General features: G+C 43.4%; 1 protein-coding gene across 5 annotated transcripts in view; it reads left to right on the forward strand.

Annotated features, from left to right (window-relative positions):
* LOC135105508 (uncharacterized) overlaps positions 1-18,695 on the forward strand; it is a 174,871-nt gene that overhangs the window by 109,351 nt on the left and 46,825 nt on the right. For 3 of the 5 annotated variants that reach the window (XM_064013662.1, XM_064013661.1, XM_064013664.1), the window contains one exon: positions 13,938-13,986. The exons of the other annotated variants lie outside the window; for them this stretch is intronic. The gene's annotated coding sequence lies outside the window, so the exon portion shown is untranslated. The remainder of the gene's footprint in view (positions 1-13,937; positions 13,987-18,695) is intronic. 5 annotated transcript variants of the gene reach the window in all.

Below are 18,695 nucleotides of genomic sequence, written 5' to 3' on the forward strand. Positions count from 1 at the left end.
GAGAGAAAAAAAAACTTGCTTAACATTATGTATCTAGTTATTTTACGGCAAAGGGGAGTTATACTTTCCATTTCTATATCAATCTAGTTTGAGGAGGAGGAGGAGCAGGAGGAGGAGGAGGAGGAAAAGGTGGTGCAAGAGATTTAGAGTAAGTTGTGTAGGCAGAGGAGAGGGGAATTACGTATACTTTCCTTCTCTAAATCAGTCAAGTTGCAGGAGGAGGAAAAGGAGGTGGTGCAGGTGATTTAAGAGTTGTAGGGACAGAGAAAGAGGCATTGGTGACTAGATGGGTTAGACCAGCTAATTGCCGGTTCACTTCCCATCAAATACAGGTTATAATTTTTCCACGTTAAGATGAATGTGACACACGTGAGGGGAAGTGGTGTACCCGAAGCAGGGCTAAGCTGATGGATTGACGCAGCCACGACCCGCCCCTGGCACCTCAGTGTCATAAATTGTGGTCGCTTCCTTCATTTGCTGCCTCGTCTTTGTTGCAGCTGCAATACTGCCGTCACGAACAGCAGCAGCGGGAGCAACGGTAATGGTGGTAGTTGCGGTGGTGGTGGTAGTAGTAGTAGTAATAGTAGTAGTAGTATAGCTGCATGCTGTTGTTCCAATTTTTTTTTTTTCTAATGTTGATTTTCTTCGTGGTGATATTGGAGCTGATGACAATAATATGATACTTGTAATGAACCACAATTACCACCACCACCACCACCACCACCACCACCATGATCCACACTCCAGCACACACCAAGGCGAAAACCAAGTGAAGGGAATGGAAATCTTTCTTCTGAGGTAAAATCAAATGAACGGCATTCAAACTCACATTCGAGATGAGCACACAAGAAGCACGTTCATGGTCTTGCTGAACCGCGGACAGGTACAGTATTCAGCTCAAGGAGTCAGCGACCTTGCTTTCGGAAAATGTACATGAGACATAATGCTTGGCGCAGACCACCGCCGCCTGCAGCGTGGGAGCGAGTAGGGCTGCTTGCTCCAGACTGTGGTGAGCAATGGGCTTGTCATCTCATCAAACCCGCGTATATTTTACAACTTAATGCTGAATATATTTTGAAAATCCCTCTCGGACTGACTGCAGTGTGTGTGTGTGTGTGTGTGTGTGTGTGTGTGTATGTGTGTGTAGGTGGGGAGGTACGTAGGTAAATAGTTTCTTACTATTTCATGGTTTTGGCTAATTTGTTTATCTATTAAGAATTTGCATCACTTAACTCAGCATGCATTGCCGTAAGGGACAAAAAAAAAGGTACCTAACTCATGCACAAGATTGTAAAGCCCCGTTACGTAAGACAACACTAATTTGCATTTAAAAAACGTTCTCGACAAGTACCACACCTGTTTGCTTCACGGACCACCAACGAAACCCACTCATGCACCTGACGCATCCTGCACTCATCCCTCCCCTTACCTGTCCTGAAGACCTGCAAGCCTCACGTTACCTTTAATCAGCGCCTTCTTGCAACGTGCGTGTCTGTGGCAGAAGAAAAGAAGACTTGTCCATTAACATCCACGTTTCCTTCCCCGTAATGTTTAGCTCCGCCACCTAGCAGCTCCGGACCCGCCCATCATGTCTCCTCCCCCTCTCCTTCTCCAGCAACAAAACATTTCTCTTGCCAGCACTTCTTACTTTATAATCGCCGCGGTACTTTCTCTCCTCTGCATGTACCACAGACCACCCAGCAAGGCATGATATTAGGAAACGCAGAAATCCATTAATAAAACCACGATACAAAAGAATGAATAAAAAAAAAAATATCTACAAAAACAATTAAATCAAGGTTTATTACGAAGCCTTAAATTTTTAACTACGGCCTTAAAAGTGCGCTTAAGACTTTTATGGGTTATGTTCCACTGGTAGTTTCAAGCTTTATGCGTAAAAAGGTACTTATAAAGAGCTTGAGAAGATGGAGAGATAGTATTTGACAGTTTGGGTGAGTTTGGGTTAGTAGCGCGGCGAGGCAAGGTGTGGTGGTGCTCGCTGGGGTCAGGCCGGGTCACGTTTGCCCTCGGGAGGAACAACCCATGACCTTTGGTAGGGCTTTTTTTTTTCGTGAATAACTACCACCAGCAGCTTGTGTGGCAAACAGCTCCAACAAACAAAAGTGATGGTGGTAGTGGAGATGGTGGTGTAATAGTGGTAGTGGTGGTAGCGTTGATGGTAGTGGTAGCAGTTGTAGTAGTAGTACCAGAGGACCGTATATGTAATGGGTAAAAATACATAATAGGGAAACTTGTAAATAAGAGTAAAATAGTGGAAACTTGTAAATAGGGGAACATGTAAATAAGAGTAAAAAGTTTTTTACTGTGTGTGTGTGTGTGTGTGTGTGTGTGTGTGATTCACCTACGGTCGTCTGCTGGTCACCCAGCCAGCCGTTCCCTTACGGAAAGAGCTCAGAGCTCATTGTGACCGATTTTTGGGTAGGACTGAGACCACTGACACCACACACACCGGGACAGCGAGGTCACAACGCCTCGGGTTACATCCCGTACCTACTTGCTGCTAGGTGAACAGGGGCTACACATTAAGAGGCTCATCCATTTGCCTCGCCGTGTGTGTGTGTGTGTGTGTGTGTCAGTTTTATGATCCTCTTAAATCAGTTTTGAAACTTCCCTCATTAACCGTCGCATTAGATAATCTCACGCCACCGAACACCTCTCGGTACATGACAAGCGGTGTGGCGTCCAAGATAGTAACAGTATCAGTCAGCACGGGACAGCCTCGCTAACTGGTCGTGTACAACGGGACCAAGATCATTAAACAGCAGCGACCGCAAAGAAACGTAGAGGAGACTGTCTAACCACTTGGTGTGCTAAGCGACCTTGCCAGTAGCGATATTACCAGCAGAGGGAGGAGGAAGAAGGGGAGGGAAAAGGAGGAGAAGAGAGAGAGGATGTATGTAGATGGAAGATGGGGGAGGAAGGGGCACTGGCGAAAAGGGGGAGGAGGAACGTACGAGTACAAGCTTAACGGTGTTGTCGTGTGTTTAGTTCCTGTGACAACTTAATAGCTTGGATTTCCTTCCTCCGTGACGCAGCAATGAATAGGTGAACATGTAATGAATTAATCGTCAGTCCTCCTTCCCTCACTTTAACAGCATCGGCGTGCGCACTTGGACAGGAGCGAGACAGGCATTATCTATGTCCATCATTCACTCGGGGAGGTTTTGTGTATTTGCGTGGCTGGAAATTACACCATAACAACACCCGAGAGAACGTGTTTCTATGAATGGGACCATTAAAAAAATCCTCTCACCGCGGCGCTCAATCTTCTCCGTTTGCCTACTTTCATCAGCCGAGGCTTCTCGTTCTTTTCACTTCACTTCACCTAAGTGCTAGTCCAATTTTTCCTCATTACTCGTGAGTCCCAAGTCTCGAGGCAAACATCAGTTACCCGGTGGCAAGACTAAAGAGAAGGAGCCCGAAGGACCACCGTTGTATGGCCGCCGCAACCTCCAGGGTCACCGGTAATGACGGGCAATTAAGCACAGGTGTGTCATTGCCACGTAAACAGTAGACGGAGCGGGAAAAGTGGGACATGAAAAATGTAATAACCACTATTTATATTTCCGAATGTTTTAGCCCGGGAGTGTAGTATGTAAATAAGCCGAGACAACCTGTTGGGAATTTTTAGGATGCGCAAGGCATCCTGGTCTGGTGGTGAAGGTGTTGTGTGGGAGCGGAGAGACATGAGAGACAGAGAGAGGGAGGGAACAGAAAGAGAGAGAGACAGGACACTGACACAGCCTACCATGGTAACTGCCTCCCCCCACAATCCTTGCAGCCACCAGCCCAAGGCGAGTTGATGTGTCGATAATGATAAGGTTACCGCTCCTCCTTCACCTCCCTCACCACGACGCTGACACGGCTGATTCCAGGCTGATAACACCTGCACGGGCATCAAGGTCAGCGAGGAGGTGTTATTGGAAGGGGATACTGAAGGAGAACAGAGAGGAGCGTGCAGGAGGCATTTGAAGGGAACAATAGACCTCACAGGGTGGGCTGCAGGAGGATAAACACCAGCGAAACTAGAATCGTGGTCGTGGGCTGAGGAAAGTACGACGCGGCGACACACATTCATGGTCACATTTGCATCTTATTAGGACGGAGACATTTTTTCTCTCTTGAGGAATCATAAATAATGGGTAATTCTAATTGTTTCCGCTCGTTAAAACAGCCGTTCAAGAACATTTTCTTCAGTTTACTTAGAGCTAGTATATTGTTTCCATCTTGTTACTGGCACTCTGTGAGAAAATTATTCGTACTTGGCACTAGAAGAAGATCTAAGAATGTCATTGCAATGCACAGTTGTAAACTTGTTTGATTGCCATAATGTGTATAGCAAACTTTCATCAACAAGTGAAGAAACATCATTATAAGAGTGCACTTTTAATCAATGTTGTGTATCGCTTTATTTGGTAAAAGTTGTATTGTTTGTGGCTAAGTACCCTCGAAACTTTGTACAAAACTTTGTCATCCCAATTTCTTCCCAGATTTTGCGATATGATCTGTTGTGTTATCCATAAGACACTGCAGGGTAGTTGCTTAATGTAACTGTCTGTAGCGTAAACCTCTATGCTGACTCGACATTACAATAAAACGCCGTGACATTTACGTTATGTGATAAGTGCAAAAATGGTAGTTCAAGTAAAAAATCAAATGGCATAGTTTTTAAGGATATAAGAAGTTGCCGTTGACCTTTTGAATTTATATATTGCACAATTCTTTGGAAAGATCATCGTGTTTTTATTCTTTTCGTGTTGTGACGTGAGATAAATCATCGTGACATGAGATAACTCCTGCAAGTGACTGAATATATTGATACAGAGACACGCCATTGTTTGCTGCATGTCAGAACGTGATCTTGCACACACACACACACACACACACACACACACACACACACACACACACACACACACACACACACACACCATGTAAGAAAAAATATATGAATTCACTCATCTTGCAAGGCTGAATGACAAAGTAGAAAACAACGAGGCCGAATACTGATAATTTGTACCCGTCTTCGTTTCATGAAGCATCGAAACAAAAATGAAAGCCTCCTGTGTGCTTAGCTTTCCTTTTCCCGTTGAGACAGTGAGAGAGATTGACAGAATCCGGGTCACCTCGACGGTCAAGGTAAGCCGGGGTCAGGTCAGGCCAAATCTTGCATCCGAGTGTTCTCTGTTGCACTGGAGTGTGACACAGACGTTACGTGTGTCGCAGGAGAAGATCAAGGGTTTCCCAGACATAACTCAGATATTTTTTCAGTAGATAGCCCTCATCTCAGCACGAAATAGTAACATAATACTTCTTTCCTCTCCTTACCTCAGTATCGAGTTTGAAATTTAAGAATGAAACCTGCCTAATATTCCTTCCGTGTTTGGTTTCATCATAAAGCATTGTAGATTGAGAGTCACAGAGGCACAATTCGCGGTTACTGACTTCCTGAGTTACTTTTTTTTTTATGTAGATAATTATTAAATTCGTGTTTCTTTTTTTCCCTTACATATGTTTAGAAAATACCTATAAGAAAAATCCTGCCCAGTGTCTCTTCCGCGTGGTGGGTTTTCATTATAAGAGAAAACATCGCAAATTGAGGGTTATGAAGGCATGATTCGTGGTCTCTTGACTTCCTGAGCCTTTTTTCTCTTTTTTGGGAGACAAAATTAGAACATCACTGTTTCCTTTCCCTCTTTACCTCTGTTTAAAGTAAGAATACAAGAACAAACCTTGCCTATTGTTCTTCCCGTGTTTGTGCCATTGCTTCATTATAAGACGCTGCCAAGTGAGAATTATAGAGACGAAATAACATGCTTTCTAACCGCGACATTCTCTCTTTCCTTTCTGAGGGGAAGAGAAAAATTGATAAATTCTTCATTCTTGAAACGACGCCATCAGTTTTGTTAAAGAGCCTAAAACACATGTAATTTTCACGATTTACTCACATGAAAATGAAAGGCGCAGAAAAAAAAAAAAAAACATTAGTCCTAAAGGTTTGGTAAACACAAATACGGATATGATGACCAGTAGGAAGCGAAGACAGGAGGAGGAGAAGGATGAATGAGGATGAAGATGCGGAGGCGAAAAAAAAAGATAATAATTCCTAGGTATTTTCATGGAAGCTGTCAAGTGTGTGTGTGTGTGTGTGTGTGTGTGTCTGTAATAATAGTTTTGGCATATAAGAAAAGTGACCTCATGAGAGTATAAATGTCACTAATGTCACTTTCGTTTTTCGTTGCATTTTTACTGCACTTACCTCTCACCAACAGAGAGAGAGAGAGAGAGAGAGAGAGAGAGAGAGTGTGTGTACCTGTATCTTTTAAGTACAGCATCTCAACTCTGGTGTTTTCGGTGACTGCAGAATCATGCGGCTAAATTAACCAAACCCACACCAAACAGGCACAGTTCCTTCTTCACCAACACGTGCTGAGAAAAGCCTTTGGGCTCAAATGGCACTACATTGCTGTACATATACGTAGACATAATGAAACGTGTCATGTTTGTATGTATTCTTCTTGTTGATTTATGTTGATAATGACATGTTACTTGTTCCTATTGAATAATTTAGTTGCTTTATATTTAGCTTGACCAGATTTTTTGAAGTTTATTCAGTTAATATCTCGAGTTTAATCATCGTTAAGAAATATCAGGTAATACTAACAGCAACTATAACACTACAAGAATATCTGTACTTTGCAAATAAGAGACAAAGACTTTATCTCCTTTCTGAACGTTTTAGTAACCTCCAGCAAGAGGATCAGCACAGGGGTTAAGTAGACCAGACATCAGGGAAACATCTGTCACCAGCTTACCCTTCAGGTGGCGGCGACCTCCATCCAAAAACTGTGCACAGTCATCTTGTTGTTGTGCGGCAAGTGAAAGGTTTTATGGTGTATTTCCTTGTGACGTAATGAACAGGAAAAGGTCCCATATTCTCCTCCGCCTCCTCCCACTTCTATTACTACTATTACTACTGCTACTATTATTGCTACTGCTGCGGCCAAGGCTACTATTATTACCACTACTGCTACTATTGCTACTGCATCTACTACTACTACTACTACTACTACTACTACTACTACTACTACTACTACTACTACTACTTCCACCTGACTTCACTTTGTTCTTCATCAAATAAAAAGAGAAGACTAAAAGTAGGTTATTATAATAGTCTAATAGATACTTGTTGGCTTTATAAGTTATGGGGTCACTTTATTTCGCTAGTCATTCTTTAACTACTTTATTTTTCCCTCCCTCTCACTCTTTTTCTCTCAAGCAGTTTTTCTTTCTTCATCTTTTTCGCTCTCTTCTTCATCTCAGCTGAAAGAGAAATTCGCTGACCGATACATGGGTGACCGGAGCTTCGAATGTCACGTCTCTCATCTGTCTCTCACGACCCACCCACCTCAGCCAGCCTATTTTGCCTGTCTTGCCCTTCACACACAGAAAACACTCCTCAGTTACGGCTGCAGGCGGTTCACTCCCTCACAAAGTTCATCCGAATTACGAAGCATTGAATAATAGCAATGGTTCTGATACATGACAGAGTTTAGTGGAAGCAATTGATCTTTACCATCTTTTTTGTAAGGTGTGTTTCTGTTGGGCATTACTTTCGAAGTCTATTTCTGCCTAGTCAGTTGTTATTCTTTGATAGTGGAGGGAGAAAAGCTTATCTAACCATGTTGATATCAATAATGAGTAACTGCATGCCCTAAACGCATGATTTGTCTGTCTGCTTATCTGCTTTGACTCACTGACTGACTGATTGGCTGGCTGGCTGAAGAACGGGCTGACCGACTGACTGGCTTACCGGATGAATTTTTGTATAACTAACTGATTGATCGGCTGGTTGACTGATTGGCTGACTGACCGATTGACTGACTGACTGACTGACTGATTGAGCACGTAACCGACTGAAAAAGTGACCAGATGACTCACTTGATAACTGAATGACTGCCTGACTGACTGACTGACATTATGCCGTGCCGAGTGAGTGAGTGGTTGGCTGTGACCTTCGTGCCAGCGCCTCACACAGTCTTGACCTCAAGTTCCGGCGGCGTGACGTCACTGCAGACCAAGCATGAGAGTTGCGTGGGTGTAGCTTTGCTTGCTGCATTTGCTGGTGTCGCTTGCTCGAGTGACTGTCTGGCTCACTTGTCTCTAAGTTTTGTTCTCCCTCGTGAGTGTCTTTCGTTGGGTTGGATGGTGGCTGAATTTGTTACACTAGAGTTTGCGTGTCTCTGTAATAGTGTTTACGTTTTCCTTAAGGACTAAATTAAGTATTATTGTTGTTTGCTTCTTCGAGCGTGTATATGTGCGTGTACAATTGTGTTTACGCTCAATATAAGCAATGAATTATCTGTTTCCTTTGAGGTTTTAAGTTTGTGTGTGTGTGTGTGTGTTTGTGTGTGTGTGTGTGTGTGTGTGTGTGTGTGTGTGTCAGGAAAAGCGTGAGGAACTTAAATGGCCCGAGAAGGCATCTTGACTGGCTGTGGCCCCGATTTTTACCGTGACGAGAGGTTGGTGAGCGGGAGGGAAGGAGAAGGAAGAGGAGAGGAAGGGAGAGGTAAAGTAAGAGAAGGAACAGACGGAGGGATGGAAGCGAAGGAAGAGGTGTTAAAATGAAGGAAGTTAAGCCACAAAAAGGAAGCAGAGCAGAAGGAAGCATGACTATCGCGCCACGTGAAGGTTACTGAAGCACCCAACCCGAGGACGACCAAGGCGGAGGAAGAGAAGCTGTTTGTTTGCGGCTTGCGGTTTTGATCGGGAAAGATAAGGCGAGCGAGTTATGATCAAATGACACTGATAAATTGTCAGAATAGGTGTAATGAAGTGAAAATTAGCTATAACTGCGATAGAAGTGATCGTATCTCTTTTAGAAGCTGCAATTATAGATAGAATGAAATTAGTTTTTTATATGTTGTAGAAATTGTCTTCTTTCCTGCGTGCTATAAATTGAGGTTTGATTTCCGAACTCTGATAATATAAAAGTAGTGTGATATAAGGATAAAAGGAAAATTAGAAATATAGATGGCATAAGTGAATTTTCTTCCCCAAGCTGTAACTGGGATCAGATTTCCAAATATTCTTATAAGTTAGAGGTGTAGCCCTTTAAACCTCTTCCGATGAGGCTTGGCAGATCGTGAAGGAGACGCGGGTGTGTGGGGACAAGGCTCGTGATAGGGCGGCGGTGCGTGGGTCGTGGGTCTCTTCCTGCCTTTCACTGCCGGTGCTAATCCGCGCCATGAAGCCATAACGCTGAGATGATGTCTGCGAATCTACTATTGCGAAAGTACATACATTGACACCCCACGGACACACGTCGCTCTTGCATTTCTTAATCTTCAGGCTGCGAGCTGTATACGTTTTTGGTGAATGCATTAAATCAAAAATTATATCGAGATTGACTAGTACATAGTAATTATCGGAAGTAGTATATCGAATTTAATTTCATATTAGTAAAATTAACGACATAACCTCCACTGAACCCTTAGAAAAATCTCCAAGCAGTTGCAAAATCATTTAGAGAAATAAATGTATGAATATCGCTGAAATAAATTATACCAAACCTTCATTCAACAAGAAAGGAATTCTGAGAAGGCAACTCAATCAGGCGGAACGAGAATTTTCACTTTCAGCAACATGCAAATTGACGACCACGAAACTGAAAGAAAAAATAGAGAGAAAAAAAAAAAGGAAGAACGGTCATTAATCCTCCGCCACTTTGAACATAAAAAGTAGGATGCAAAGGTCAACGTAAGTCTGGCGCGGCGGAGACTGCCAGGGTGTGATGAGAGCTTAGCGAGGTGTACTTAGGGCGTAGCTTCTGTAGCGGCGAGGAACACGGATTTGGGAAGCTGGGAGGCGGCCAAGTGGGTGGGTCGCTTAGCTGGCGGCTGCGGGAACGAGTGAATGACCGGATTAGTTTGCGAGTTTGTCAGAAATGGAGGTAGACTTTGTGTGGAATGGCCTGAGGTATACTAACAACCGATAGAGATGAATGAAGATTAGAGGAGGCTTAGTTAGTGAGTTTGTCAGTAATGGAGATACGTCTTGCTGGAACTGACAATCCATATAGATGAACGAAGAGGATTAAAGGGAGGCATTTACCCTACAGTGGACTCGGAGGATGAAAAATGAGTGAGTTCCAGGCGAGTGTTATGTCGAGGATTAATGTAGAATGGAAGAGTGAGAGAGGAAGGTCTGTATCATGACATGTGGGTGTGTAAAGAATAACTACGGACTGGAAAGGATTAATAAGCATCGGAAAGGGTACAATTAATGTCTGACACTTTATATGTGGTGCCCGACCCTTTGCCCTTTACTGCCTCCTTTCCTCCTACCTTCCTCCTCCCCCTTCTCTTCCTCTTTCTCTCTCCTAGACCACCCCCACCACCACCACCACCACCTCCATCGCAGCAGCAGCAAAGTGGAACTGGAACGAACCGGTAATAAAGGAAAACGTGATTAATTAAATGAAAACTTTAACAGTATCCCGCTTCCCCAGTACTGTTTCTCTTCCCCCTTGTTTTTTTTTTTTTTTTTTTTTTACATTCACGCTTCTCTGCATCTTCAACCTATAAAATAATAGAAAAATAATTAACTAAAATGTTCTAAATGAAAGTACTCCACTTCCTCAATGAGACTAATTTGCTTCAGTACTGTTTCTTTTTCTTTTCTTCATTTACATTCACGCTTCTTTGAATTTTTGAATCGACTTACTGATCAAAGAGAGATCATTAACTGATGATTGAATGAAAGTACTTCGTTTCCTCATTAAGACCAATCCACATCAGTTATTTAATTTCCCCAGAACTGTTGAACTCTTCCTCTTATTTCTTCGTCACGCGGCTCTTCATCTTCCGCGGACCGCCTGACTAATTACACTGCGCGTAAGGGTAAATTGCCGGTGTCATCTCTTGTAGTGTTGTTGGGTGATGTCAGGCGGTGGTTTTGTCTGCCTCCGGGCCTCCCCCTCATTGTGTGTAGCCCCATTGTTCCTTCCTTTGTTTTCTTAGCTTGACTTTTGAACAAGAAAGCAACGTAATGGAAAGTAAGCGCTAGGAAACAAGTGAAGAGAGAAAACAAAAAAGGCAGATGCTGAAATTATACTTTTTTTTTTTTTTTTTTTTTGCAATGAAGAAGCACTCGAGTTGAAAATGCCGCGTGTTGTTCTTCCCGAGTTACATAAATAGAAAATGTTAACTAATGATTGTTGAGCCACAGGTTAAGTGTTGCGTCGTCTTGTTTATTGGATTAGAAAGGCTCATCTCACCCCTCCCAGAACTGCTCAGACAAGTTTCCTTTTTTTTTTTTCTCTATATTTTTTTCCTTGCTCTCGTTAGTGGAATGGTGGTGGTAGAGGGAGAGAGAGAGAGAGAGAGAGAGAGCGTGTGTGTAGACTGTGAGAGCAGAGTGTGTGCAAAGTGTGTGTGTGTGTGTGTGTGTGTGTGTGTGTGTGTGTGTGTGTGTGTGTGTGTGTGTGTGTGTGTGTGGCTCGCCGTGAATTCATGAATATTTTAACCTAAAAAAAGAAAAAACTTGACACAGTGGTGTTTACAGGGCGGTGTGGACAGAACAGCACAGCCATTACCTCGTTTTCAAATTCCGGGCAAAAATTGTCTTGATAACGATAACTTCGCAAAATACTGTGATTCTTGTGAGCCTGAATAAAAGGAAAACAAGCAAAAACCTAACCTCCACTCCGCCTCCTCTCCCTCACCTCACCACCTTTCCTTCCTCCTTTCTCCATGCCCCTCCTCCCTTCTCTCTATGTCTTTCCTCCCTCCCTTCCTCTTTCTCTTCTTTCTTATATTCCTCCAGCATTAACACTTTCTCCTATAGTAAGGAAGCTTTTATTATCGCCACCCCCCTTTCTTGCCTTTCTCCCTTTTCTGTGTCTTTCCTCCCTCCCTTTCTCCCTTTTCTATGTATTTTCCCCCTCCCTTCCTCTTTCTTTCCTTTATATTCATTCCTTTCTCCTTCCCTCTCTTAATTCCACTTTCATTATCATCACTACCTTCGTTTCCTCCCTTGTCTGTGTCTTTCATCTCCCCCTTCCTCCTCCTCTCCAGTCCTCCCTCCTTCATTCAAAATCTTCATCAGCGTTAACACATCAACATAATTCTTTCTACTAACTCATCTTTCATTATCATCATCCTCTTTCCTCCTTCCCTTCTCTTGTTTTCCCAACTTCTCTTCTTTTTTCTTTCTCTCCTATCCATTCCTCCCTCTTTCCCTTAGAATCCTTGCCAGCACCAACATATTTCTCTTTAATACCTCTGCCTGCGTTATCGTCATCATTACCATTATGATCATTGCCGACCACGAGATGGGAGGGTAAAAGGAAGAAGATAGCAGTGGTGGTGGTGGTGATGGTGATAGTTGTGGTGGTGGTGGTGGTGGTCAGTGTACTAGTGGCTGGAAATGGAAAGATGGTAGGAAATATTTATAAGACGAAATTGGCACTGGATATGAAAGAAGAGTAGCAAAATAATAAAACAAGGAAAATATTGCCCAAAAAAAATTAACTTACACCTACACAAGTGACCCAACTGGGGTTATTGACCCAGCCCATCGGGAACACAGGTCAGAGGTCACCCCCACACCCTCGCCTCTCTCCTGCCGTAGCCACACTCCCTGCCCTTCCCTTCTCCCCCTGTCTTTGCCACACTCTTCGCCAGTGGCCTAAGGAGGGTGGGGGTTTGGGGGTGGCGGGGGCAGAGGAGGGGAGGAATAAGAGGCTGTTCATGAGAGGGAGACCTGATTTCGAGGCGAGAACGGGTGTGGTGAGCAAGAGATATTATCGCTGGTGTTCCCTATCGTCCGAAAATTCTCAAGTGTTGGTGAAGGTCTCGATAAATGTTTAACCTAATTTTAGAAATGCTCACGCCTCTTGTAACTTTACGTGAGGTTTATATTGTGTTAGGTAAGGAGTAATACACCTGTTTTCTTGTATATTTGGCATCTCCTACTTGTTCTTCCTATATTGGCAGAAGAACGAGAATTTTTTTTGTATTTTAGTTTTCTCTCTCTCTCTCTCTCTCTCTCTCTCTCTCTCTCTCTCTCTCTCTCTCTCTCTCTCTCTCTCTCTCTCTCTCTCTCTCTCTCTCTCTCTCTCTCTCTCTCTCTCTCTCATACACACACACACACACACACACACACACACACACACACACACACACACACACACACACACAGCCTGTCGGTCCAGTGTCGAGTATACAGTCACACGTGTCTGGCTTGTTTACATGGTATCGGGCAGCAACGGTAATGTCTTTACGATGTTCAATTATCCAACGCTCAGGTGAGGGACGCGAGGGCCGCCATCTGCACGTGTCACCTGAGTAATGTGCTACCCTTCCCCCTCCTTCCCTCTCCTCCCTCTCCTTCCCGCCTCGCTTATTTTCACCTTGAGTAGGGCACGTGAGTTTATGGTCACGCCACATGTCACCTGTCCACCGTCACATAGACCCTAATCTTGACCATCACACCTGCTTAGCACACCTGTCAGCGCCACGTGTCTGAAGTGGAGGCACCTTTTGGGTGTTGCAGTTGAGAGAGAGAGAGAGAGAGAGAGAGAGAGAGAGAGAGAGAGAGAGTGAGAGGGAGAGGACTTAATCTGGGCACTTTATAATCAAGCCTGTTTTTTCTAAAGTCTCCATGCACGGTTGCTCCAAGTCCAGGTCAGTCATGCACCGGTCTTGGCCTTTTGCTACTCATGTCACACGCTCAAGGGGAAGCAGCAAGACAGGTTAATCGACTTTTATGTATAAGATATAGAACGCTGGCTTATGGTTGCCGCCCTTCCTAACCAGTTCAATTTTTTCTTCTTCTGGTTATTTATTAATTATTTACTCTTTTTTTAGGATTGAGAAACTTATTAATGATCCCGTTTTCTCTCTTTTTTTTAGGTGAGACTTGTAAACGTTCCCCCTAGACGAAGTGAGGCAGCGATTGGTGGTAAGGAGACTTGTGTATTGATTCTCTCTCCCTCTCTCTCTCTCTCTCTCTCTCTCTCTCTCTCTCTCTCTCTCTCTCTCTCTCTCTCTCTCTCTCTCTCTCTCTCTCTCTCTCTGCCTCTCTGCCTCAGATCATTAAGGTGTTCGTTTTATAACCAGACTTTCCTTTCATGTTTTTTTTTTTCCTCTTTTTGAATGTGGATGTCTATGAAGGTCTTGCTTTGTCCTTGCGTGGGCTGGTTGACCTAACGTAGCTTGACTTTTATTGCTGGTCTCTCACCTCGTCGGTTTCTTGCGCGAATTATTACATTCGTTTTTGTAGCGTTGTTCCTACGAGAGGTTACCAGGTTATTGCAAGTAAATCAGAAAATATTTTTGAGTTTAAGGATTGTAAATGTTATAGTATCAGTAGTAGTAGTAGTAGTAGTAGTAGTAGTAGTAGTAGTAGTAATAATAATAATAATAATAATTTCAACAGACTTTAGCCCGTTAACAGTAAATCATTCGAATCACACTCCACCGAACCTGATTTGCATATTCCTTACCTTCCAGACTCTCTCTCTCTCTCTCTCTCTCTCTCTCTCTCTCTCTCTCTCTCTCTCTCTCTCTCTCTCTCTCTCTCTCTCTCTCTCTCTCTCCATCAGCAGGCATTCCATCTGTACAACCTCTTCTCTCCCTCTTCTCTCATGCCCCCGCCGTGTTTTTGCCTCTTCACTTCCTCGCTCGTTACGCAGAATGAAAGGCAATTTCGTTGTGTAGTGAGTGAGGGCCAATTGGACCTCTTCCCTACAGGTGATTTCAGCAGGTAATTGACTGCCGTTTGTGGTTATTTGTGGATGTTCCTGGTCGTTCTCCTTCCCCTCCGCTCTTTCTCTCTCCCTCCCTGAGTCTGTCTTTTTCTCTCCAACTCTTCTGTGTTTCTTCTTTATTTACCGATGTGGAAGTAAAAGATAAAATATATTGTTTCTTTGTTGTACTTATCCACTGTCTCTTTTCTTACTCAATCCTCCATTTATCTCTTCTTTATCCTGCTTAATTTCTTATATCTCATGTACTGTAAACGTAGAAGTGGGAGATGCAATGTAAAGTATTCTCTGTGTACATAAAACATTACTATATAGACATCACCGTATGTGTATGCAAATATCAGAGCTGCAGATTCCCATTCACCGCCGACCGTGTTACGTAAGGACTTAAGAACTATATTATATCATACTTACTTTCCCCTCTCCACCGCACTCCCATGTTCACTCAGAGAAGCGCCGGCCCGCTTGTCCTCACACTTTCCCGCACAAAGCCCCCGCGATATTGTGCAACCCTCGGCGGAGGTCCTCACGGAGACAAAAACGCCTTGGTGTGTAAACCGCTGGACAGACACAGTTACGAGCACTTAAACCTTTATCCTTTGTTCCTTACTATATGTTTATCACGTAAGCAGAGTAAACGTAACGCCGTGCTCAAGATAATAAGGACAGCAATAGAAATACTGATAACACGTATATGAAAATCTTACAATTTTTTTTTTTTTTTTCGGTGGGGGGGATAGGAAAAAGAGACGGGTGACGGTGGAGTTGCTGGTGATGGCGGAGGTTCTGGCGATGGTGGTGACGGTGGTGACGGTGGATTTGGGAAGTAACAGGAGGAAGGGAAGTTGACCTTCTTCCTCCATTTCCATTGTCGCCGTGACCTGCCAGCTCGGAGCCCAGACAAAGCTGTGGGTCCCCTCCCTCGCCTTCCTAAACGTGGGACTTCTCTGCTGCACCAACTTTACCTCTTCCCTCTCACTCTTCTTCTCCTCCTCTCCCGTGAAATAAATCCGTGGGTGGAAAATGTCAAAATAACCCTCAGATTAGACCGATTGAAGATAATGAACTGCATGAGATAAAGAGGTGAAGGGAAAGTGGGATGTGTGTCAGATGTAAACAAGGTGTACTCGTAATAATAATTAACAAGGAGCCGTGGAGGGTGAAGGCCGATGATATAATGGTAACTGGGTCGCTGGGAAGATAAAGGGAGTGTTGGGAGGTGTATCTTAGGTCAGTGTGGAGAGAGAGCGAGTGAGAGATAGAGGGAGAGAAGGAGAGGTTGAGAGGCAGGCTTAAATCGCACAAAAATAGAAACAGGCGAGTTAGAGAGCAGTGAAATCAGGGAAGGGTGAGGGTGAAAAGTCAAGGCGAATCCTGAGTTGTAACTAGAGTATGGAGGAGCAGCGGTAGACATGCGGAGTGAAGGATGGCCCTCACACACTGCAGGATTTTTTCTATTTATATTTTCCTCTCGCATATCCTGTTATTATGGAGGAAACGTTCTCCTCACCTTGTTCTTTCCTTCCACTATTGCATCATTGTTTTGTTATCACGGTTTTATAATGACTGATTCGAGATAACCTTCAAATTGTTATAACCACCCACTCACTCAGCTATAATGCGGCAGTCTCTCTCTCTCTCTCTCTCTCTCTCTCTCTCTCTCTCTTCTCTCTCTCTCTCTCTCTCTCTCTCTCTCTCTCTCTCTCTCTCTCTCTCTCTCTCTCTCTCTCTCTCTCATCACAATAATGTCATATCTAAGAGCATTTTTTTCCACACTAGCACTTTACCAGATACGATTTTTTCCTCCTCTTCTTCTGGTCGATCCTCAAACCGCAGCACTACGTGAGTGGCTTGTTTCCTCCCGACCACGAACCAGAATATAGTTCCTCGCGCGACCGCCACTCGATGCATTCCGCCGCCGCCGCAAACCCCACTCACACCACATTTTTGGCTCCTACGGTTTCTTTCCGATCTGAGAAAAAGTCGATGATGAAATATTCAGCCTGTTAGTATCTATTAGTTTGGTCTTGCTCTGATAGAAGTTAGAATGTGTGATAGGACGTAATATTTGGTTACTCAGCGCTGTGTTTAGAATTTTGTGCTAGCTTCTACAAGTTTCCGTAGATTTTGGTAATTGTGCAATGAGAAAGAAAGATAAACGAGTTAGTTTTGCTTTACTACGATGTCTCCGTGTCATCAGCAAGTAATACACTGGTTGCCCTGATTTTTAAGTTCCTCGGTGAAGATCATCATTCATTCCATCTCCGTTAAGGGACAGTGCCAGATTTTCAGAGCGGTATTAATGTAGTCTATTTTTCTGCACATAGTTGCGTTTTTAAGATAGTCTGTACGCATTAAGGAAAATTAGTTACTTTCCCCTTTATCGAGGTTATTCAATTAACCTTTTCGATGTTTAAACTTAGGAACACCGTTTTACGTTAATTGTATGCGAAAGAAAACGGTACCTTGCCCATTGTTAGCCTTAGAAAAAGTGGATAGGCGAGTGATGGATGTAGGGATCGAGGGAAAAAAAAAAAAGAAAGAAAAAGGAGAAAGGAGTGTAGCAGTTCCATGGATACAACAGTTAAAATTTGTAACAGTTTTTCTCATCTAAGGCACCATTTCACAACCTCGCCTCTTTCCTTACTGCTACTATAAAGAAGAGTAACCTTGACATGCCCATGAGTCGCTACTATACATCTAAAGCCGACCACATAAAGTTTATAGACCTGGGAGATCATATCAGTAAACTTGCGCTGGAGGAACCGGGAACTCTGACTTAGATGCTTGTTTGCAGCTTAAAGGCGACACGTGCTGCTGGCAGGCCTTGAGATGCTGACTTGATGCGCCTGGAGTTAGACATCAGCTAGCTTGGCAGGAGAGAGGGAGAGAGAGAGACATATTGTGAAACCGTTGAAACATTTGAAACATTTATTCATGGTCAGATTATAATGACGAAAGTAAGTTAACTATCGTGTATTGCTTTGTAGATCAGCTTTTATTGAAACGTATCGCTTTTCAGGCAAGAAAATAATCGTTGGAAGTAGAAAAAAGGAAAAACAAGGAAAAACCAGAGAGAGAGAGAGAGAGAGAGAGAGAGAGAGAGAGAGAGAGATCACACCTGTCCTTTCAGTCCTAATAGTGATAATGATGAAGAGAGAAAGGAAAAAAAAATTCTAGTGCCCAAATTATTTAAGCGTAACGGTGGTGGTTGAGTTTGGCTGGCGAGTTTAGAAAGAGACTGAAGGGCGGGGGAAGGATTAGTATAGTGCGACGAGCCGTGGAAGTCCTGATGCAGTGGATATCGTGTTGCTTTTAGTGCATCATCCACAAATGTCAAAATAGGGAATTCAAATGCAGGTGTATGTTGTGTGATGGTGCGTGAAATGATTGTAATGTTCTTGTACTTGTTTTTGCTCTTCTTAATGATACTGGTGTTGTTCTTAATAGTCTTCTTCTTGTTGTTCTTGCTGTTGTTGTCGACGTCAGTTGGAATGATGATGGTACTAAGGTTCATATTCTCAACCTTTCAAACATCTTATCTTGATTTCTTTTAACGGCGTGTATTGAAAGTTAATGGAGTTTTCAAGGGTGTTTTCATGATTGTAGTAATAATTCAACACGGATTCTGCGCCGATAGCTATAGAAAAAAAAAACATGGCAAGATCTTAACTAATTATAGGTGTTCTTTGAAAAATGCACGATTAAAAGTTCAGATTGTTGAAGAATACGAGTTTTATTCCTGTTTGAATCAATAATGATGCTGATAATGATGCTACGACTTCTCTCTCTCTCTCTCTCTCTCTCTCTCTCTCTCTCTCTCTCTCTCTCTCTCTCTCTCTCTCTCTCTCTCTCTCTCTCTCTCTCTCTCGCTCATCTCTCTCGCTCATCCCCAGGTGCGTGC

This window comes from Scylla paramamosain, chromosome 12 (genome assembly GCF_035594125.1).
Source record: "Scylla paramamosain isolate STU-SP2022 chromosome 12, ASM3559412v1, whole genome shotgun sequence".
NCBI lineage: Eukaryota > Metazoa > Arthropoda > Malacostraca > Decapoda > Portunidae > Scylla > Scylla paramamosain.